Below are 24643 nucleotides of genomic sequence, written 5' to 3'. Positions count from 1 at the left end.
AAAGATATGTCGGCAGGTGGAGGGGGGGATTATTATATTTATTTTCATCACTTGGATATTGCCAGACAATAATGTACTACAACGCCTACAACATGTTTTTAATGGTCCTATTTTGCTCCAGCGATATTTTAGAAACTTGGTATGAAACACTACAAATCACATTAATTTATTGATAAATGGTACTGAAAATTTATTATTTTCAACAACAAAATTAGTCTAACATATGCACAGTTAGAAAAATCTGAAAAAATTAAATTTGTAAACGAAGCCATTAAATGTTCCACTCAATCGAAATTATTCGTGTCTCAAGCTTCCGATCTGAAAAGACAAAATGAAAAGTATGCTTTTAGCTGTCAAATTCTGTAGTTGTAACTATGTACATGAGATTATTAATTACATACACTGTGACATTTTAAACGTGTCACATTGAAAGCCCAAATAATGTAGCTACTCATAACTCCAATTTTTATTATGAGACAAACCCTGAAATCGCGGAAAAAATCGGCTGTTTCACATAAAAAGACCAATGCCACTCAAAAAATATGTGGAATAGCTAATTTTTTGCGATTTCACGGCTGGTCCCGAAGCAGAAGTTGTTCACAATGATGAGTAACTTCGATTCGACTTTTGATACAACATGTCACGATGTATAAATTACGCTGCACTTTCATGAAAGAAAATATAATTATTAGCTGAATGCTTTTACCTAAATTTCAAAATAGTGTAATAAGTCTCCAGGATCATCAATTGCGTTAACTGAAGAAGAAGTTGAAGCCTCTCCAGTTTCTCTTGGTCTTCCTTTGCCGACTTGGTTAATAACATCTTCTGGGAGATAAGTCGAGTAACTCATGTTTTTAATCTTGAGTTGGTTTCTGATGAGAAGAAGAGAATTTACAGTTTGTTCAGAAAGTCTGCTTTGAAGCTTATTTTTCACAATATTCATGGAGCTAAACACCCTTTTTACTCCGACGTTTGAATGTGGTAAAGATAGAACGGCAATGGCGAAATCACTTAAATCCTTGAAGGTGTTTATTCCAATAGCATTTTTATAGTCGGCTACTTTAGCACAAAAACTAATAGTGTCCCCGTTTAGCGGATTCCAATCAACGAAATGAATAGTTTGCCACTGCTGCAAGATTTTGTCAATTTTTTTGTCAGGGTATCCCATTTCCTTTGCAAGATTAGTTAATGACGTGTCTTTTGATTGTTTCTAAGTTTCTTCTTCATTCAAGAGTGTCATTTTTTCTAAAGCTTTGTAGTTGGCTGGAAATCTTTTTTGGATTTCTTCTCCTAACTTTACGTTAAAATCAATACACCGTTTTTTTATTCCTGCAATACTAGCATTATGATTTACTGGAAGCTTCTGCGCATGTGACTCAAAAAGATATCCTAGGTAGGGGACGGGATTAAGATGATCTCTTAATAATTTTGAGATCTATGTAGTCTTGGTCGGTTGTAGCTGCCGTCGGCAACAGAATTCTTTGGCAGACTGAATGTAGCAAAGCCGTCAAACAACTTAACTGTTTTACGGGGTTTGCTTTTTCACTCTCAAAGATTTTGATTGTCTGTTGCACCTCACCAAGAATTGTTTTCAAAAAGTACATATAGAGTCGAATCTGTTTATCTGAGTACATATTATAAAGCATCTCCGCTCTGTAACATCGATCTTTAGTAGTCTTAAAATGCAATTTTAATTCATCCCACTGGGATTAAATTCTTGCTATTGCCGGTTCGATAGATAGCCATCGTGTGTTACACGCTTTCAGTTTTTTTTAACGGTGCATCACCGCAATTAATTAGGTGAAAAATATGTTTATACTCAATTTGGCGCTTTGACGAGTATGAGAACCAGGTGTAGGTTTCAAGGAAACTGTATGTTTCGTGGCAAAGTGATTTCTGATGCGTGCGTTGCTGCCAACTGTAATGAGTGACATACACAATGTATCAAAATGAGATGTGGAAGATTGTGTTGCGTTTTCAGAATTGTATACACGCTGTGGCTGGAACCAGTCATAGCAGTTGCATTATCGGTTCCTATTGCAATTAAATTTTGTAGTTTGAGGTCCTCAGCTTTTAAACACTGTAAATGGTGCCGATACCGTTCGAACGGCATCAGAACTCTCCAGGGGCTGCAAAGCTAAAAGCGCAGACACTACTTTTATTTACAATGAAATATCCTACCACCATCCCGAGATATTTCCTGACGCTTACATCTGTTGATTCATCTAATTATAAACTACATTTTTGGTCATCTATGTTACTTAAAAGTTCCATTTTGAAATGAGGGGCTAGAATATAATTTATTAGCTGCGTACATTTAGTTCTACGTAATTTCATGTCGTTTGTTGATTTCGAATCCTTAAAGCATTTTTTACACACGTCAGTCAAGTGATCAATGTTGGAAATTGAGCTATGTTCAGCAATGTACAACGCTAACGTACACTCAGCCCTTGCACATGAATTACATGTTTTCACTGGTACTGCAGAAAATGTCAGTTACTTATTTTGAGAAATTAGTTCATATTTTGCTCTACGTTTTTTCGTTTCCAAATGCTTTTCAAAATCGTTAATTTTTGCATACATTTCGGACTGACAATAGCTACAATAGGCCTTGGTTGGGTTACCTGGCATAGGCTTCAACCAATGTTTGAACTCCATGCAGTTTTCCAACTCTTTTTTATAACTTTGACTGTAGACCTTTCTTTTAGGTGGCACTTCCATGATTTGTTTATAACTGCGTTAATTCCACACAACTACTATCGTTACACAATCAAAACCGATAATTTGTAAACAATTGCAAGAACTAACGACACCGCAACACATCGATACAACTACAATGAATATGACATTCCAAACAGTCCAGTTCAAATACAGTATTCTTGGTCTCACTCATTGTTGAGTCACGAAGCTCCTACAGTTTTTCTCCAGGTTCGCTACTGCAGTGCAGATTAAAGAAATATGTGGATCTTTTTGTACATAATTAAGATAGCCATGTATAAGTTTCCAATAAAATTGTTAAAATTAGCAGGTCGTAAGAAAGTTCATGATAGCAAGGAAGCGTTTTGAATCGCAATTGACTACATTATACGAGTATAAACGAAGAGTTAATTAAAGTCTCTAGCGGATACTGGTGGTGTAAAAGTATTTTGCGGTACAATATGCATGCGTTGAGTTTTTCTCCATAGAGTAATCTTTTATTTTCCCTCCCCACAAGGGGAATTAGGGAAGTAAAAAGATGTTGATATTTATTAGGAAGAGAAAATTAGCACAACACTGAGGATGATGTAGCGGTGGTCCATAGCTGAAAATGACTGAGTTTTAAGACGGACTCATATGCAAAAGATTTAAAAGGTAACTTAGACTTGACTGCCTAAAAAGTCGCTAGGAATCGCAAAAAATTTTTTTCCGCTAAAGCCACAATTTAGCCTGCTAAAAGTTTATAAAATTCGCTAGTTCTAGCGTCTTGGTCGCTAGAATGGCAACACTGCTGTGCGCCTCCATTGCGTGTCACCGCACTGTGTGGGGGCAATTGTATAGCTACATAAGGAAGAGCCTCAACTGGTAGCCATTTGTGTTGTTTGAATAATAATTATTATTTGTGCAAAACAACAAAAGTTTTCTTTTCTTCCGTGCATCATCTCAATGTCAGGTACCCAAGCGGCCTGCATTCGGAAGAAGAAGTCTGATTAAGAACTGTTACAGACACGATCAGGATATATATATTCATGGTGGAAGAAGATAAATATAATCACGGACATCAGAAGTGAGTTCACATTAAACGGACTCACAGGAAAGAATGATAAAAATTCAAAATTTGGGCAGTAATTGAAAATAATGGATTTCTACTAATCTGTTTATTTATGTACCCTTTCTTCTTATGATTGTTACATTTACATGTATACACATATATAAATCTGCGTAACATGTGAACCACTAAAAGACTCTGCAAACATGCTTACTAATTGTCAACTGTCGAAATCGTGTACCAGTCTTCATTTAAACAATTTGAGCCACTACTGCAGTCCAGTGTGTTCACCACGAGGTCCAGAGCCCAACTGATCTAGTCACAGCACCACCACCAGACGGCGCTGTCGTCTGTTCTGTGACATAATCCAAGATGGCATGCATGACATCAGCAGATGACGCAAGTACCGTTATCCAAGATGGTGGCAAACAGTGTGTTTGCCACGAGGTCTGGATCTAGTACACAGTACCACCACCAGAGTGCACTGTTGTCCATTCCGTGACATAATCGAAGATGGCAGCCATGATGTCAGCTGATGATGCAAGTACCATTATCACAGAGGGCGGCAAACAGTGTGTTCACCATGAGATCTGGACCTAGTACACAGTATCACCACCAGACAGTGCTGTCGTCTGTTTTGTGAAGTAATCCAAGATGGTGGGGGGGAAATGGTGAGAAAACGACTCTGCCTGTGCAGGACAATGTCTCCACCATGAGATCTAGACTCCAACTGACCTAGTACACAGTACTGCCACCAGAGGGTGCTGTTATCCCTAATGTGATGTAATGTAATATAGTGGTCTGGAGGGGGAAAATGGCGTGAAAATGACTCAGCCTGCTCTGGGCTGCTGGACAGAGTAAGGAAGCAGTATACTTTATTTATTTTGGAACAGTTTATTTAAGGATGAAGTACATTTATCACACTGATACAAAACACATACTTGGGGTCACGCCACACAGCCCACAGACCTGTAAACTACTCCTAAATAACGCTCTGCAGACGCACAAACAACTCCTAATTTGTCGAAATAATTTCAGTACAGACATGTTGACTCCTGAATAATGCAGTACACAGATGTGCAGACATGAAATCAACTCATAAACAGCCCCAAATAACACATACCACAGCCTACAGACCTGCTCGCAAAATAATGCAACAGAACGCAAACAATGTATGCAGAAAGCGTCTGCAACCCCCTGTAGACCGCACAAGAGGCTACCTGCAACCACGAAAAGTGGCGTGGCCGTCAGATGTCAAACCAAGCACAGATGCCCGCACACATGAGACAGTGACATCCGTTTCATACCTGATACCTGAGAAATTCCTCTCGAAATAAATGATCACCTAGACTCCATTGATGATGCAAGCGGGTGGGAGCAAAGACCTATTTCCAAAGTGCAGATGTTCCAAGAGGTGCTGCATGCGCGTGTGTTCGCCGCTGGTGGCGTGAACCCTCTCTCTCCTTGTAGTCCAGCGAAGAGCTAATTGCCGAGCGATGCTGAAGAAATCTGTTCCAGAATAGCACAGGCTGCTTTCCCCCTAGCGATTCTAACAGGCCATGCGTGACATGTGGCTGACACATCGCCGCACATAGCTACATACCAGGACAAGCGCATCTAGCAATGTTCTCAATGTCATACTGATATCACATGGCGGAAATTCTTGCCCTAACAGAACCTGTTTACGAAAATAGCGCATAATAACCCAGTCCATCACATGTCACCCTTCCTGCTCTCAGCATACACAGACGTTCACACCGCTATGTGGAGACTCCTATATCCCAGCACAAAAAATGTCTTGTGAATGAATCGAGCACTATAATTGGCTCTTATCGAATTTATCCCCCGAATTACTGATGCTGCCAGTATCGGACCACCATTCATCTTTTACTTCTTTCTGCAAATAGGACTTTCAACTGTAAAATTATTTTGCAGAGATCGTTAAATTGCATTGACAGTTAAACCCGAAAAGTTGTCTACAGATCATCAAATGCAAATGTGACTCACAATAATATTGGAGTCAGGAAGATATTTAGTAGTGTAACTACAATTAAATATTACGATTGCTGCTACAGTCTGACACCGATCAATGTACAGTTAATGTTTCCTCTTGACGACTCTGCTTCTGGAACGAATCTCAGTATCTATAGCGCATATAATTTTCCACGTAAAAAATCTCTTTCGTACCCTTGTGGTTATCAATGTGCTGAATCTATACCTCCCTCTCGATAGGATACATAGTCATTCTCTCTAGTCAGGTCACAACATAAACCACAGTAACTTTACAATGCAATATATACACATTTTACACAACTTAAGCCACAGTGACTTTACAGTACAATATATACACTTTTTACACAAACACTGCACTTATCTTTTATATCTGTACACCACCCAAAAAAATTTTGTAAGCCTACACTTGCACCGGCTAAATGACATGATGCTCCTCAGTTCTAGGGAAGCACCCTCAGCCTTTTCTTTCTTTCTACTGACGTGACTTTAAGTGGCAATAAACTATTTTACATTGATCATCATATTGTACTGACAACTAAACACCGCAAAGTGCCACACATATATTCAAATACGGAAAGACTCTTACTCAAATACACTGCTCTCCCACTGGCGACAGGAGCTTGAGTATTATAGCGTGAAACCAATCTACAACCCAGCAATATATCACCACATATCGTGTCGATGTAGTAAACATACAATTCATATCCACCCCATACAAAATCATACCTTTTAGATCAGAAAGCCGACATTGTATCGAACTCACTCTCAAAACTGTTGTGTAAAGACTGGCTCGTTTCCTCCCCTCGGTACAAATGTGTTACTGTTTCTGGTCCAGACCTGCCTGCTTGCTCGCATTTCTACACCCATCTCCAGACTCTTGGATTACAAGAACATATCTACACTCCTGGAAATGGAAAAAAGAACACATTGACACCGGTGTGTCAGACCCACCATACTTGCTCCGGACACTGCGAGAGGGCTGTACAAGCAATGATCACACGCACGGCACAGCGGACACACCAGGAACCGCGGTGTTGGCCGTCGAATGGCGCTAGCTGCGCAGCATTTGTGCACCGCCGCCGTCAGTGTCAGCCAGTTTGCCGTGGCATACGGAGCTCCATCGCAGTCTTTAACACTGGTAGCATGCCGCGACAGCGCGGACGTGAACCGCATGTGCAGTTGACGGACTTTGAGCGAGGGCGTATAGTGGGCATGCGGGAGGCCGGGTGGACGTACCGCCGAATTGCTCAACACGTGGGGCGTGAGGTCTCCACAGTACATCGATGTTGTCGCCAGTGGTCGGCGGAAGGTGCACGTGCCCGTCGACCTGGGACCGGACCGCAGCGACGCACGGATGCACGCCAAGACCGTAGGATCCTACGCAGTGCCGTAGGGGACCGCACCGCCACTTCCCAGCAAATTAGGGACACTGTTGCTCCTGGGGTATCGGCGAGGACCATTCGCAACCGTCTCCATGAAACTGGGCTACGGTCCCGCACACCGTTAGGCCGTCTTCCGCTCACGCCCCAACATCGTGCAGCCCGCCTCCAGTGGTGTCGCGACAGGCGTGAATGGAGGGACGAATGGAGACGTGTCGTCTTCAGCGATGAGAGTCGCTTCTGCCTTGGTGCCAATGATGGTCGTATGCGTGTTTGGCGCCGTGCAGGTGAGCGCCACAATCAGGACTGCATACGACCGAGGCACACAGGGCCAACACCCGGCATCATGGTGTGGGGAGCTATCTCCTACACTGGCCGTACACCACTGGTGATCGTCGAGGGGATACTGAATACTGCACGGTACATCCAAACCGTCATCGAACCCATCGTTCTACCATTCCTAGACCGGCAAGGGAACTTGCTGTTCCAACAGCACAATGCACGTCCGCATGTATCCCGTGCCACCCAACGTGCTCTAGAAGGTGTAAGTCAACTACCCTGGCCAGCAAGATCTCCGGATCTGTCCCCCATTGAGCATGTTTGGGACTGGATGAAGCGTCGTCTCACGCGGTCTGCACGTCCAGCACGAACGCTGGTCCAGCTGAGGCGCCAGGTGGAAATGGCATGGCAAGCCGTTCCACAGGACTACACCCAGCATCTCTACGATCGTCTCCATGGGAGAATAGCAGCCTGCATTGCTGCGAAAGGTGGATATACACTGTACTAGTGCCGACATTGTGCGTGCTCTGTTGCCTGTGTCTATGTGCCTGTGGTTCTGTCAGTGTGATCATGTGATGTATGTGACCCCAGGAATGTGTCAATAAAGTTTCCCCTTCCTGGGACAATGAATTCACGGTGTTCTTATTTCAATTTCCAGGAGTGTAATTACGCATGGTTTGCACACAGCAGTATCCTACCAATCGCTCACGTAATGTAATTCTGAAGATATAGAGTGGGAATTATTTCTACACAAACCCAAATCTTTAGCTAGGTGGAGCGTGCTCTACCACTGAGTAACTAGAAACAAACAAATGAAAAATGATATTTCCACCCTTGAATACCGATCTCGGTGATGTAACAGATTCGAAATCATTCTTATAATTTACAAGGTCAACTAAGGTGTTTCTCATGTCTAGAGAACCAGTAAACATGTCTTCCAGATGCTAGATGCACACCCCACAATTGATCTTCTATCAAATAAATAAAGTCGCGAAATGTGCAGAAGCAGACAACAGAACAATTTATATGGGAGGGAATAACAGTCCAGCACAAATGCACCTCCATATTCATTCCCAGGTTTTCATGCAATCATGAAAGCTATCCAACATATACTAAGAATTAGTTCGTTATTCGATAGGCTAGAGGACAACACCTTAATTCATCTACATGCCTACACTCCAGCAGGCCTCCCCATTCTGACAGCTCCTACTGTTAAAGGGAAACGTGAATCACCCCCACACAGGTCACCGACGACTCAGGCCGAGTACACACAGGTAGAATCAATCATCCTAAGAAGTCGGTCACATATTATTTCATCCCTGCGCTTACAACTAAATGTTACGTTTGTGGTCTCAGTTGAACGACTTTCGACAATGAGCGAAGTATCGGAAATACACCTTGTTGGCAGCTATGGCTCTGGAAATAGAAGTATCAGTACCATTCTTATGAATTGACAAACTCTTCCCGTTGCTGTCACAAGCGGTCTTGGTTCTACAGATGCATACAAGTATCAACGTTAAAAGCTATATCCGCTTTACAAATCGAGGTACGACATTTCGTCTGAATGAGGTGGTTTTTTGCCCAGACAAATACCGTGACAGCAATATCAGAAGTATGTAGTATCACACCAACACGTCATGGTTGATTGAGATGGGTCACAAATAGTAGTAGATGGTGTGCTGATTGACATCGTAAGAAAATGTACACTAGCTTCTCAGATGTCTAGTGCTAGGATTTCTGCTTGAAATGACTTCCGTGATCTGAAGTCAGGTCTTTCCATTCAAGCACATACCTGCGTTGGATCCTATTGAGAATTTCTTTATTGATTGCAACCACTACTCAATCATATTTCTGGCACTCCCATATCTCGAAACGAGTCACCGCAAGGCATTCATATACACAGACATGCAGAAAACAGAGCAATCACTCTCCAAATGTGGAGGTGACTGGATACATACGAGTACAGTGCTATATTACACCTCCTGATTAGTGCTTTTGGGCTAGGCATATGCAGCTGTGCTATGTTTACAAGCAATTTTAGAACACAGAACCAGAGGTTATGTCATGAGCGCATGGATAGATCTGACATGAAATCGATAGAATTGAAAAGAAAATGACGATGGAATAGGTATAAGTTGATTGAATATACATCGAAATGTGGGGAAATTGAGGAAGTACTTGCGTATCTTCTGGTTCGTGCCGAACAATTTGTACATGGGAACAAGGATGCGGCAGCAAGAGGAATTCGAGAAATCGTCGACATCGAAACGAGGGAATCAGGGAGGCAATCAGTTTTCCTCCGTCGAGGCAGCATTATACTGTGTGTCTATCGAGGTAACAGTGATACACGCGAGTTGACTACTGTATTTGATGCTTTTCAGGAAGACAGAGAACCACACGCCTCTAAACTTACTTGAATCAGCGTTAAAGGAAAACAGAGAGTGGTAGGGGTGATCGATTGGGATGGAGCTATAACGAAGTACGATTTAATGGTTGACTGATGATGCATTCTAGAGAAGGAGAAGGTGCTGGAGGTCAATTTTTCCACTGTTCTGTCAGGGTGCGTCAGTCGCGTGACATAGCCTGCGTTCTACCTGTATACGGCCGCGTGTTCTGTATGCTGTTTAAAGTACTGTCTACTTGCGATCGTTAACGGTAAATCTGTCGGTCATCAGAGGACTTCCATCTAATGTGTGATGAAACGTGGCACATTCCTCTAAACGAACTTTGTTTTATGTGATGTATTCCATCCTCCCCCGTCTGACAGGTGTGCTGTTTACAGGGTTAGTGACGGAATGACTTGTAATTTTCGCATGTCGGATGCTGTTGCTATGCATTTATCTGTTTCCTTGTACGAGGTATTCGCCGTTACTAACGATCATTTTATGTAGTGCTGATGCTGGTATAATTTCCGAACGGTGATCGGATGTGAACAGCGAACGCTATACATCTCCGGAAAGGTGTGTTGTACTCGTATCACACAAAGCCAGTGTTTTAAGGAAGTAGTTTTTTTTCCTTTTCGGTTCCATAACGTAGTTTATCTTAGAGAAACCGGGAAGAAGAATGTATGTTCTGCGCTTGAAATATATTTCTTACATTGGAATATTAACAGCGCTACATTCCATACGACTGATAGGTTGGTAACGCAAGCGATCTAACGTTATAGCCCATTTTGAGTACAGAATATGGCAGCCTTACGAGTGCATGTGTTTATGTTCCCACTTACTAATACCTTCAAGGTACCGATCCTAGACTATAGAACAATACTTTAGAGTTGATAGCTTTGTTGATTTACGTAAAAATGCGTCGAAATCCATCCGTCTCGAGATCCATCACGCATAAAAATAATTCGTTTCTTGTTCTTCTTAAGGGGATCACACTGTGGTTCAGGTCGAAAAAAAACCGGTTTTAATCATATTTCGAAACACTGAGTTTTTATTTAAGTACTCTGAAAAGGATTTTACTGAAAAAAATTTTCGAGCATTTACAGAGCATTTTCCAACCAAGTGTGTTTATGTGCCACGCCCACTTTTCTGTCACACACTTTTCTGCATATATTTTAGATCTTTATATCCCCTACATTGCACCATTGCACGTTATGGACTTTTTTTTTCTCCTAAGCGTGATGGCTACCCTTGGAATGCAATGGTCGGTATTCTTTTGTTTCTGCTCTTTGTAAACAAAATGCTTTCACACACGCGGTTAGTTTTGTTCACGTGTGATTAAGAGTAGTTGTTATACTTACGTTTTCAGTGCTTGTTTACGTGTGTTTTATTGTGTTTACTGAAGATGATGAAGCGTAAAGGCATTTTCAAGAAACGACAATTTAGAGGAAACAAGTTTAGAAAGCTTTCTGTTCAAGAGGTTATGTCGCCTGGCAACGATGTTTCTAATTGTAATTCTTCAACAAGTGCATCATCAAAGAAGCTCTCACCATTTCAAGTGAGTTACAACGACTTTACTGTAAGTGGCCAGGGGGTGCAGTAACATTATTATAAATTTCAGAATATTATCAGATGTAATTTCTAAATTTGTACAATGTTGACAGTTTGGTGAAACACAGAGAGTGAAAATTTGTGAGAGTGCCAGTGGGAGAAAAGGCCTAGCAACTGCTTTGGATTTAATTCGCACTAAATGCTCAGCTGTGATTTCATTTATGAATTCTTCAAAACCAGATGCAAGTGGCCCTTACGAAATCAATTCTATATTAGTTTATGCCCTACGACACATTGGCAAGGGCATGTCTGAAGGGAGAACATTTTGTTCAGTGATGAACTTAAATCAACCACCAAATAAATTTGAAAACTGACTGCAATATTAGAGAAAGCTGTATGTGAGGTCAGTGAGGAAAGCATGGAACTGGCTGCTAGGTAAGCAGTGGAAGAAACTGATGGATGTTCAGATATTGCAGTTGCACTTGATGGAAGTTGGCAGAAAAGAGGACATACTTCTCTGAGTGGAGTAGTGAGTGCCATGAGTGTAGACAACAGTGAAGTGTTAGATGTAGAGATAATGTCTAAATACTGCAAATGTTGTAAAGTCAATGAACATAAAGAACACAACTGTGCGGCTAATTTTAGAGGAACAAGTGGTGGTAGGGAAGTTCATGGAGTACAACAAATATTTCATCACTCCGTAGAAACAAGATGCGTACCATACACCAAATATTTGGACGATGGTGACAGTAAGGCATACAACAATGTGGTGAACTCTAAAATATATGGAGATGCCATTATTAGCAAAATAGAATGTGCAGACCATGTTCAAAAACGTTTGGGAACAAGGCTGAGAAAACTAACTGTTGATATGAGAGGAAAAAAAATTAGAAGATGGAAAATTGTTGACCGGCAGGGTCGGTTAACTAAAACTGAAACAGAAAACTTGCAGGTATAATATGGGCAGGCAATTAGGAGACAAAGAAAATCTGCAATTAAACCTATTTTCAGAGACTTGGCTCATCCTGAGCTTCTAAGGAAGTGTCTGCATGGGCAGACACTGAACCCAAATGAATGTTTCAACAGCATAATTTGGAACTGCCATCCAAAAATTGTATTTGTAGGCATATACAATGACATTAGGAGTCGCATGATGCTGTTACTACATTCAATTGTAATAATACTGGAAAGTGTTGCGTGCTGAAAAAGCTGGGAATTGATCCTGGTGAAAATAATATCACTGGGGTGCAACATTGCGATAAAATGAGGATAGCTAATGCAGACAAGTCTGCATATAATATGGCCAAGAAAGCAAGACAAACATGCTAGAATACCTGCTAGAGGCCAAAGAAGGGCCATCATATGCAGCAGGACAGTTTTAATTAATTGCAAGTTACATATTTCAAAAGATTTTTCTTTAAAGTCAATTTCCCACAAACTAACATTTTCAGTACATATGCCCCACTATGTCAGAAACTATCATAGATAAATGAATGAAATTTTCAGAGATTCTGCATAACAAGAAAATCCATCTCTAGTTCTACATTCATTAATATTCCCCCATTAGGAAGTTCACAAAAAGTATTTTCTGCAGAAAAACTTAATATTTTTTGTTAATAAATTTAAAAAAGTATCTCTTAAAAACTAAAAAATGGATAAAATAGATTTTAGTACAGTTGACTCTATTAGCATCATGTAACATACAGTAAAAATATTAAGGTCCTGTATCAAATAGTTTTTTTCAGAAATGGGTCAAATACTTGCCAAAATTAACATGGGTTAGATTGGCAGGGTGTGGTCCCCTTAACCGTCTGCTATTATATCACGACACTTTGAAATCTGTTACTATACATCGCCAAGGAGAGCTAAGCTCCTCGATGTGGGCGCATCTCGAGAAATGTCGTGCACTTGGATGTGTGAGGACTTGGAAAGCTCCATTCATTCACGAGACGTGGAGTGCAATGGTATACTTCTGATAGGTTGCAAATTAATTCGGTAACGTTGCTGCAGAGCGGATTGGTCAATGACATTGTGACGAGGGTCTTTCACTCTAATTTTACCCTACGATAGCGAGAATGCTCTGTGATTCTCGTACCCAGAGAGATAAATCGTAAATGAAGCACTGTGCCCAAGGTGTTAGAAATATGTTGAGCGCTGTCTGGTATACTTTGATGATTTATGTTTTCGAGAATTAACACAGAATGGACGTACTGCGCAGTCATCTACATGCATTCACAATGATGCTCGTAAAGTATAGAAGGGGCGGTTTAGCTATGATACTGAAATTGGGGAACATGCTGTTGTATCATTGGCTGGTGTTGAAATTACCATAAAATTGCTAAAATTGTTCATGCTAACAACTGCGATGCTTATTACTACAGTACATCTGTGGTGTCTTTTCCATCCCATCCGTGCACTGGCGCGCTGTTGGTTATTAGATAAAGATTGACTGACAGCGCTTTTTTGAGTTGGGGAATGAGTTTTGTGGATGGGTGACACCTTCTGAGGGTTGCTAGCACTGAAACAGTGATCACGTACATGAGTACAATATGACAATATGAGGAATCAGTGTTGTATACATGGAAGAACCCTGGAGATACTAAAAGGTATCAGATCGATTGTATAATGGTAAGACAGAGATTTAGGAACCAGGTTTTAAATTGTAAGACATTTCCAGGGGCAGATGTAGACTCTGACCACAATCTATTGGTTATGACCTGTAGATTAAAACTGAAGAAACTGCAAAAAGGTGGGATTTAAGGAGATGGGACCTGGATAAACTTAAAGAACCAGAGGTTGTACAGAGTTTCAGGGATAGCGTAAGGGAACAATTGTCACAAATGGGAGAAAAAAATACAGTAGAAGAAGAATGGGTAGCTTTGAGGGATGAAGTAGTGAAGGCAGCAGAGGATCAAGTAGGTAAAAAGACGAGGGCTAGTAGAAATCCTTGGGTAACAGAAGAAATATTGAATTTAATTGATGAAAGGAGAAAATATAAAAATGCAGTAACTGAAGCAGGCAAAAAGGAATACAAACGTCTCAAAAATGAGATCGACAGGAAGTGCAAAATGGCTAAGCAGGGATGGCTAGAGGACAAATGTAGAGGCTTATCTCACTAGGGGTAAGATAGATACTGCCTACAGGAAAATTAAAGAGACCTTTGGAGATAAGAGAACCACTTGTATGAACATCAAGAGCTCAGATGGAAACCCAGTTCTAAGCAAAGACGGGAAAGCAGAAAGCTGGAAGGAGTATATAGAGGGTCTATACAAGGGCGATGTACTTGAGGACAATATTATGGAAATGGAAGAGGATGTAGATGAAGATGAAAAGGGAGATACGATACTGCGTGAAGAGTTTGACAGAGCACTGAAAGACCTGAGTCGAAACAAGGCACCCAGAGTAGACAACATTCCATTGGAACTGCCGACGGCCTTGGGAGAGCCAGTCCTGACAAAACTCTACCATCTGGTGAGCAAGATGTATGAAACAGGCGAAATACCCTCAGACTTCAAGAAGAATATAATAATTCCAATCCCAAAGAAAGCGGGTGTTGACAGATGTGAAAATTACCGAACAATCAGTTTAATAAGCCACAGCTGCAAAATACTAACACGAATTCTTTACAGACGAATGGAAAAACTAGTAGAAGCTGACCTCGGGGAAGATCAGTTTGGATTCCGTAGAAATACTGGAACACGTGAGGCAATACTGACCTTACGACGTATCTTAGAAGAAAGATTAAGGAACGGCAAACCTACGTTTCTAGCATTTGTAGACTTAGAGAAAGCTTTTTACAATGTTGACTGGAATACTCTCTTTCAAATTCTAAAGGTGGCAGGGGTAAAATACAGGGAGCGAAAGGCTATTTACAATTTGTATAGAAACCAGATGGCAGTTATAAGAGTCGAGGGACATGAAAGGGAAGCAGTGGTTGGGAAGGGAGTGAGACAGGGTTGTAGCCTCTCCCCGATGTTATTCAATCTGTATATTGAGCAAGCAGTAAAGGAAACAAAAGAAAAATTCGGAGTAGGTATTAAAATACATGGAGAAGAAATAAAAACTTTGAGTTTCGCCGATGACATTGTAATTCTGTCAGAGACAGCAAAAGACTTGGAAGAGCAGTTGAATGGAATGGATGGTGTCTTGAAGGGAGGATATAAGATGAACATCAACAAAAGCAAAACGAGGATAATGGAATGTAGTCGAATTAAGTCGAGTGATGTTGAGGGTATTAGATTAGGAAATGAGACACTTAAAGTAGTAAAGGAGTTTTGCTATTTGGGGAGCAAAATAACTGATGATGGTCGAAGTAGAGAGGATATAAAATGTAGACTGGCAATGGCAAGGAAAGCGTTTGTGAAGAAGAGAAATTTGTTAACATCGAGTATAGATTTAAGTGTCAGGAAGTCATTTCTGAAAGTATTTGTATGGAGTGTAGCCATGTATGGAAGTGAAACATGGACGGTAAATAGTTTGGACAAGAAGAGAATAGAAGCTTTCGAAATGTGGTGCTACAGAAGAATGCTGAAGATTAGATGGGTCGACCACATAACTAATGAGGAAGTATTGAATAGGATTGGGGAGAAGAGAAGTTTGTGGCACAACTTGACAAGAAGAAGGGATCGGTTGGTAGGACATGTTCTGAGGCATCAAGGGATCACCAATTTAGTATTGGAGGGCAGCGTGGAGGGTAAAAATCGTAGGGGGAGACCAAGAGATGAATACACTAAGCAGATTCAGAAGGATGTAGGTTGCAGTAGATACTGGGAGATGAAGAAGCTTGCACAGGATAGAGTAGCATGGAGAGCTGCATCAAACCAGTCTCAGGACTGAAGACCACAACAACAACAACAACGAGGAATCAGTCGAAAGGGAATGCAGAGCCGTCATCTATTCTGTCATTGTGACAGATGAGTTTAAATGTAGAGGTCGTCAATCACTTTCGGACATCAGTTTGGAAACTCTCCACAACGCAGCCAAACTCTTCTAGTTTCCTTATGTTGTAACTGTCTTTTATTTAAAATCGTCCAGTGTGTGGCGTTTTATGGTAGCTGTTGTAACACCATGATTTACACTGTACGATGTCTAGTTTCCTGTGAGAGGCCGGGGATCAGAACGTCTTAATGTCAGTTTACAACCTGACACAGGTCTCGAAGTTGTGGCAGAAAAATAAACTGTTTGGCATTGTACAAAAGCATGACAGAAAACAATGTTTCAAACAGCGACACAGGATCACAGGGAGCGTCTCTTGTAACTTACAGTACAGTCTGTGGGATACAGTCATCATCCTACAGTGCAGGTGAAGAAAGCTTAAACTGCAGTGGATCAAAAGCTGTAAGTTAGTGGAGCTTTTATAGTTCGTAATTTTTCTCTGTTTGGGGTAGAGAATAACGATGGTAGCATGCTGGGCTGATTGATTTGAATGGATGCGGATCTGCTTCAAACTGTAGTATCTGTATCTAGTTTGGATACTTACCACCATTTCCACCGAATGGTCAAAACACGGTCCTGTTGCACTACCTCAGATCGTTCTGTCTCTACACGGGTTGCAGGAGGAGGTGGATATGTCTTACTCCGACTTCTGCTCAGTTCCGGCCTAAATTGGAACGATCACATGTGGAAAGCTGTAGAAATGGGAGCAGTTGAAAGATGCGTAGGGGGTGACTAAAACCACATTGGAATTTTACTGTAGCAGCTAGGTTCGGGAAAGGTGACTCGTTTCGAGATATGGGAGTGCCAGAAATAGTGGTTGTAATCATTAAAGGAATTGTCAATAGGATCCAACTCAGGTATGTGCTTGAATGGAAAGACCAGATTCCAAATCATGGACGTCATTTCTAATGGATAGCGTAACACTAGAGATCTGAGAAGCTAGTGTACATTTTTTTACGACGTCGATCAGCACACCATCTACTACTATTTGTGATCCATCTCAATCAACCACGACGTGTTGGTCTGATACTATATACTCCTGCGATTGCCGTCACGGTATTTGTCTGTTCAAAAAACCACCTCATTCAGAGGTAATGTCGTACTTCGATTTGTAAAGCGGGTATAGCTTTTAACATTGATACTTGTATGCATCTGTAGAGCCAAGACCGCTTGTGACAGCAAAGGAAAGAGTTTGTCAAGTCATAAGAATGGTACTGATATTTCTACTTCCAGAGCCATAGCTGACAACAGGGTGTATTTCCGATACTTAGCTCATTGTCGAATGTCGTTCAACTGAGACCAGAACCGTAACATTTAGTTGTAACTACAGGAATGAAATATATATGTGACCGATTTCTTAGGATGATTGATTCTACCTGTGTGTACTCGGCCTGCATCGTCGGTGACCTGTGTGGGGGTGATTCACGTTTCCCTTTAACAGTAGGGGCTGTCAGAATGGGGAGGCCTGTTAGAGTGTAGGCACATAGATGAATTAAGGTGTTGTCCTCTAGCCTATCGAATAGCGAACTAATACTTAGTATATGTTGGATAGATCGCGTGAAAATCTGGTAATGAATATGGAGGTGCATTTGCGCTGGACTATTATTCCCTCCCATGTAAATAGTTCTGTTGTCTGCTTCTGCACATTTCACGCCTTTATTTAGTTGAGAGAAGATCGATTGCGGGGTGAGCATCTAGCATGTGGAAGACATGTTTGCTGGTTCTCTAGACATGAGAATCACCTTAGTTGACCTTGTCAATTATAGGGATGATTTCGAATCTGTTACATCACCAATATCGGTATACATGGGTGGGAATATCATTTTTCGTTTGTTTGTTTCTAGTTACTCAGTGGTCTAGAGCACGTTCCACCTAGCTAAAGTTTCAGGTTTGTAAAGACATAATTCCCAGTCTATATCTTCGGAATTATGTTGCGCGAGCAATCGGTAGGATACTGCTGTGTGCAAACCATGCGAAATTAGATATGTTCTTGTAATCCAAGAGTCTGGAGGTGGGTGTAGAAATGTGAGCAAGCAGGCAGGTCTGGACCAGAAACAGTAATGCATTTGTATCAAGGGGGGAAACGAGCCAGTCCTTACACAACAGTTCTGAGTGTGAGTTCGATCCATCGATGGCTCTCTGATGTAAAAGGGATGATTTTGTATGGGGGAGGATATGAATGGTATGTTTACTACATCGACACGGTATGTGGTGATATATTGCTGGATTGTAGATTGGTTTCACGCTCTAATATTAAAATTCCTGTCCTCAGTGGCAGAGCAGTGTAATTGAGTAAGAGTCTCTCCGTATTTGAAGATATGTGTGGCACTTTGCGAGGTTTAATTGTCGATGCATTGTGGTGACCAGTATAAAATAGTTTATTGCCGCTGAAAGTCACGTCAGTAGAAAGAAAGAAAGGGCTGAGGGTGTCTCTCTAGGACTGAGGATCATCGTGCCATATAGCCGGTGCAAGTGTAGGCATACAATAATTTTTTCGGGTGCTGTACAGATACAAAAGATAACTGCAGTGTTTGTGTTTAATGTGTATATATTGTATTGTAAAGTCACTGAGTGTTATGTTGTGTAAAATGTGTATATATTGCATTGTAAAGTTACTGTGGTTTATGTTGTGACCTGACCAGAGGGTATGACTGTGTGTCCTATCCAGAGGGACATATAGATTCCGCGCATCAATAACCGCGATGGTATGAGAGAGATTTTTACGTGGGAAATTATGTGTGCTATAGATACTGAGATTCATTCCAGAAGCACAATCGTCAAGAGGAGACATTACCTGTACATCGACTGGTGTCAGACTATAGCAGCAATTGTAATATTTAATTGAAGTTACAGTGGTAAATATCTTCCTGGCTTCCAATATTATTGTGAGTCACATATGTATTTGATGATCTATAGACAACTTTTCAGGTTTAACTGTCAATGCAATTTAGCAAACTGCAAAATAATTTTACAGCTGAAAGTCCCGTCTGCAGAAAGAAAGAAAAGGTGGATGGTGGTATGATACCGGTGGCATCAGTAATTCGGCGAGTAAATTCGATAAGAGCCAATCATAGTGCTCGATTCATTCACAAGACATTCTTTGTGCTGGGATATAGGAGTCTCTACATAGCGGTGAGCATGTTTGTGTATGTTGAGAGCAGGAAGGGTAACATGTGATGGACTGGGTTATTATGCGCTGTTTTCGTAAACAGGTTCTGTTAGGGCAGTCTGGAACCGCACGACCGCTACGGTCGCTGGTTCGAATCCTGCCTCGGGCATGGATGTGTGTGATGTCCTTAGGTTAGTTAGGTTTAAGTAGTTCTAAGTTCTAGGGGACTTATGACCACAGCAGTTGAGTCCCATAGTGCTCAGAGCCAAAGCGACCATTAACTATTTCTGGGACGTTATACAATTCACTAGAGTTCGACTTGGCTCTTATTTTACATAGATATGTGATATCAGTATGACATTGAGAACGTTGCTAGATGCGCTTGTCCTGGTATGTAGTTACGTGTGGCGATGCATCAGCCACATGTCACCCATGGCCTGTTAGCATCGTTAGGGGGAAAGAAGCCTGTGCAATTCTGGAACAGATTTCTGCAGTATTGCTCGGCAATTAGCTCTTCACCAGACCACAAGTGGAGAGAGGTTTCACGCCACCAGCGGCGAACACACACGCATGCGACACCCATTGGGGTGTCTGCACTTTGGAAATAGGTCTTTGTTCCTGCCCGCTTGCATCATCAATGGTGTCTAGGTGATCACGTATTTCGAGAGGAATTTCTCAGGTATTAGGTATGAAATGGATGTCAATGTCTCATGTGTGCAGGCATCTGTGTGTGGTTTGACAGCTGATGGCCACATCAGTTTTTGTAGCTGCAGGTAGCCTCCTGTGCGGTCTACAGGGGGTTGCGGACGCTTTCTGCATACATTGTTTGCGTTCTGTTGCATTATTTTGCGAGCAGGTCTGTAGGCTGTGGTATGTGTTATTTGGGCAGTTTAGGAGTTGATTTCATGTCTGCACATCCGTGTACTGCATCATTTAGGAGTCTTTATAATGGTACTGAAATTATTTCGGTAAATTAGGAATTGTTTGCCTGTCTGCAGAGTGTTATTTAGGAGTACTTTACAGGTCTGTGGGCTGTGTGGCGTAACTCCAAGTATGTGTTTTGTAACAGCGTGATAAATATAATCCAGCCCTAAATAAGATGTTCCAAAATATATAAAGTACACTCTTTCCTTACTCTACCCAGCAGCCCAGAGCAGGCTGAGTCATTTTCACGCCTTTTGCCCTCTCCAGACCACTATCTTGGATTACATCACGGGAGGGATGACAGCACCCTCTGATGGCAGTATTGTGTACTTGGTCAGTTGGAGTCTAGATCTCATGATGGAGACATAAGTGAAAACTACTTATTCATGGGAATAAGCTGATATTGTTAAGAAGAACCGATGGTAAGGAATATATATATATATATATATATATATATATATATATATATATATATATATATAGAGAGAGAGAGAGAGAGAGAGAGAGAGAGGCCAATGTCCAAATACCCAGATTAGTGAACTGTGATCGACAAGAGGTTCGCAAACTTATACTACCTATTGCCCGAACAGCCTGTTTCTGGGCCAAAAATATCCTTTTAGAATGGGACGAGTTACCCCAAAATATAGTACCACACGACAAAAGTAAATGAAAATAGGCAACGTAGACTGACTTTCATGTCTAACGATCACTTACATCAGATATCGTTCGAATAATAAAAATGCCAGCATTATGTCTTTGCACAAGATCCTGAACGTGGGCGTTCCATGACTGTTTTCTATTTATCTGAACACCTAGAAATTACACTACTGGCCATTAAAATTTCTACACCACGAAGATCACGTGCTACAGACGCGAAATTTAACCGACAGGAACAAGATGCTCTGATACAAATGATTAGCTTTTCAAAGCATTCACACAAGGTTGGCGCTGGTGGCGACACATACTACGTGGTGATATGAGGAAATGGCTCTGAGCACTATGGGACTTAACATTGGAGGTCATCAGTCCCCTAGAACTTAGACCTACTTAAAACTAACTAACCTGAGGACACGACACATATACACGCCCGAGGCAGAATTCGAACCTGCGACCATATCGGTCGCGCGGTTCCAGCATGAAGCGCCTAGAACCGATCGACCACACCGGCCGGCACACATGAGGAAAGTTTCCAACCGATTTCTCATACACAAACAGCAGTTGACCAGCGTTGCCAGGTGAAACGTTGTTGTGATGCCTCGTGTATGGAGGAGAAAAGCGTACCATCACGTTTCCGACTTTGATAAAGGTCGGATTGTAGCCTATCGCGATGGCGGTTTATCATATCGTGACATTGCTGCTCACGTTGGCCAAGATCCAATGACTGTTGGAAGAATATGGAATAGGTGGGTTCAGGAGGGTAATACGGAACGCCGTGCTGGATCCCAACGGCCTCATATCACTAGCAGTCGAGATGACAGGCATCTTATCCGCATGGCTGTAACGGATCGTGCAGCCACGTCTCGATCCCTGAGTCAACAGATAGGGACGTTTGCAAAACAACAATCATCTGCACGAACAGTTCGACGACATTTGCAGCAGCATGGACTATCAGCTCGGAGACCATGGCTGTGGTTACCCTTGACACTGCATCACAGACATGAGTGCCTGCGATGGTGTACTCAACGACGAACCTGCGTGCACGAATGGCAAAACGTCATTTTTTCGGATGAATCCAAGTTGTGTTTACAGCATCGTGATGGTCGCATCCGTGTTTGGCGATATCGCGGTGAACGCATATTGGAAGCGGGTATTCGTCATCGCCATACTGGCGTATCACCCGGCGTGATGGTATGGGGTGCCATTAGTTACACGTCTCGGTCACATCTTGTTCGCATTGACGGCACTTTTAACAGTGGACGTTACGTTTCAAATGTGTTACGACCTGTGGCTCTACCCTTCATTCAATCCCTACGAAACCCTACATTTCGCAGGATAATGCACGACCGCATGTTGCAGGTCCTGTACGGGTCTTTCTGGATACAGAAAATGTTCGACAGCTGCCCTGGCCAGCACATTCTCCAGATGTCTCACCAATTGAAAACGTCTGGTCAATGGTGGCCGAGCAACTGGTTCGTCACAATATGCCAGTCACTACTCTTGATGTACTGTGGTATCGTGTTGAAGCTGCATGGGCAGCTGTACCTGTACACGCCATCCAAGCTCTGTTTGACTCAATGCCCAGGCGTATCAAGGCCGCTATTACGGCCAGAGGTGGTTGTTCTGGGTACTGATTTCTCAGGATCTATGCACCCAAAGTGCGTGAAAATGTAATCACATGTCAGTTCTAGTATAACATATTTGTCCGATGAATACCCGTTTATCATTTGCATTTCTTCTTGGTGTAGCAATTTTAATGGCCAGTAGTGTAGAACTGTCCAATTTCGCTAATCGTATGTCAAGTCTGTGAAATTAATACGTCGGGTTTTGTTGAATTGTGTGTTAGAAACTGTAAATACTGACCCTTACTGTTATTTTGCGTTAGTTTATTTGCTACAAGCTATGAACTTACGTCATGAACTGCACTGTTTGAAACGAAGCCTATGTTGCGCACAACATCCTTTACTATCAAGCTATTGTCATCAGCAAACAGAAATATTTTAGAATTGCCCGTAATAGTAGAGGGCATATCATTTATATAAATAAGGGAACATAGGGCGCAATCACCGCGTAAGCAAACCAGAGGCCCGTTGTTTACGTGAATTACGTGACTTGCGCGTAGGCAGATAATGCCGCATACCTCCACAAGCCTATCAACAAATTTTCAGGCCCCGTATACGCGGAGTCAGTGATGCATTTCATTCCAAAGACGGATGTATGAAGTATTAAGCAGGTGGTCGTAATGTTTTGGCTCATCAGTGTAAAACAAATTACGATCTAGAATGATTCGTAGACGTCACTCCATCTGAGTATATGTATACTATAAGATAAATATCTCATAGTGGTGTGACACGGACGTGGAATAAAATGATATGTAAAAGTAATATCAACAGGAACACTTGAAAATGATACAGAGGCCGAAACAAGCTTGTTGAGAACCTACGTTATCGTCAAGAAATAAACAATTTACAGGTAATTTTTTCAAAAATACAAAGAAGATGTCAAATAAATAAAAATCCCAAGTATTGCAATAATTGTTAAATCCATCGCTTCGTTTAAAATAGTGACATTGCTTAGCAGTGCATGCTAATTATTTCTATAATACAGACTTTGATTAAGTGACAACACTGCCAATTTCGCCATTACTGGATTCTGTGTTCTCAAGGGTGCTTTTTAAAATTCGCATCATACGGTACACAAGATGCCGCCATGAGTTTGTAATAGTCTCACTTCAACTGAAAAGGTTGTAAATGTTAATAAAATCGAGACTTTGGCTGACTACGAAGTGAGTAGCTGGAGATTCATCCTTTACGTGTTTAATAAGTTCTTGACGAGTGCTTTCATGCTGAGATGTTGTTACTGTTATCACTACGCCTCCTGTTGCATGTGATGATAAGATCTTCAGAAAATATTCTACTGTACACAACAACGTCGCCTATATAAGGGCCATCGCATCTTAAGTTAAGCTCACCTAAAACGTAATCTAATAAACGTGACAAAACGTACAAAATGTGGTAAGAGGCTTAGATTCTTCAGTCAGTGGCATCTGATGATGGGCTTGATTACGATCAAGAATTGAAAACTACGATGCTGTGGCAAACCAAGTGAAACATTTATGGATGTTAGCTTAGGAAACAAATTCCACACCAACTTTTGGATGAAGACCTTGTAATCCACCACCAGCCAATAAGCCGTGCCTTTAGGTTTTGCTAGAAGAAAACTAGGAGAGACACACAGTGAAACTGAATGCCTTATCATCCCGTTAAAATGTTGTTCTATTAAATTATGTAGTTCTTTCGTTTTATGAGTAAAATGATAACTTAATGGAGACGAATTTGATCAGTAAGCTGAATTTGATACTCAACTTTATTTGTGACTCCTAGTCTTTCAGTTCGTTCAGATGAGCAACATTGAAAGGATTAGCTAAGTGTTGAACATTACATACAATAATTATTATTGTACAATTCATACTTTTTGTTGTGCTAGAATTTAAAAAAATTATTACCCATTATATTTAAAATGCACCATGTCTTCTTTATAAAATCGCAGCCAAGGAACACATCAGTGGACAATTCCTTGACAGCAGCAAAACTTATTGTTTCACGATATTGGCAGAAGTGGATTAGGTGATATGTGAACTGTCTCCACCTCCCCCACGATCTCTACC

General features: G+C 41.4%; 1 protein-coding gene across 1 annotated transcript in view; it reads right to left on the bottom strand.

Annotated features, from left to right (window-relative positions):
• Positions 1-287: 287 nt before the first annotated feature.
• Positions 288-24643, bottom strand: part of LOC126095006 (cytochrome P450 4C1-like) — a 196132-nt gene continuing 171776 nt past the window's right edge. Inside the window, exon 8 of the mRNA XM_049909665.1 lies at positions 288-318. The gene's annotated coding sequence lies outside the window, so the exon portion shown is untranslated. The remainder of the gene's footprint in view (positions 319-24643) is intronic.

This window comes from Schistocerca cancellata, chromosome 8 (genome assembly GCF_023864275.1).
Source record: "Schistocerca cancellata isolate TAMUIC-IGC-003103 chromosome 8, iqSchCanc2.1, whole genome shotgun sequence".
NCBI lineage: Eukaryota > Metazoa > Arthropoda > Insecta > Orthoptera > Acrididae > Schistocerca > Schistocerca cancellata.
This window is presented reverse-complemented; position numbering and strand designations above follow the sequence as displayed.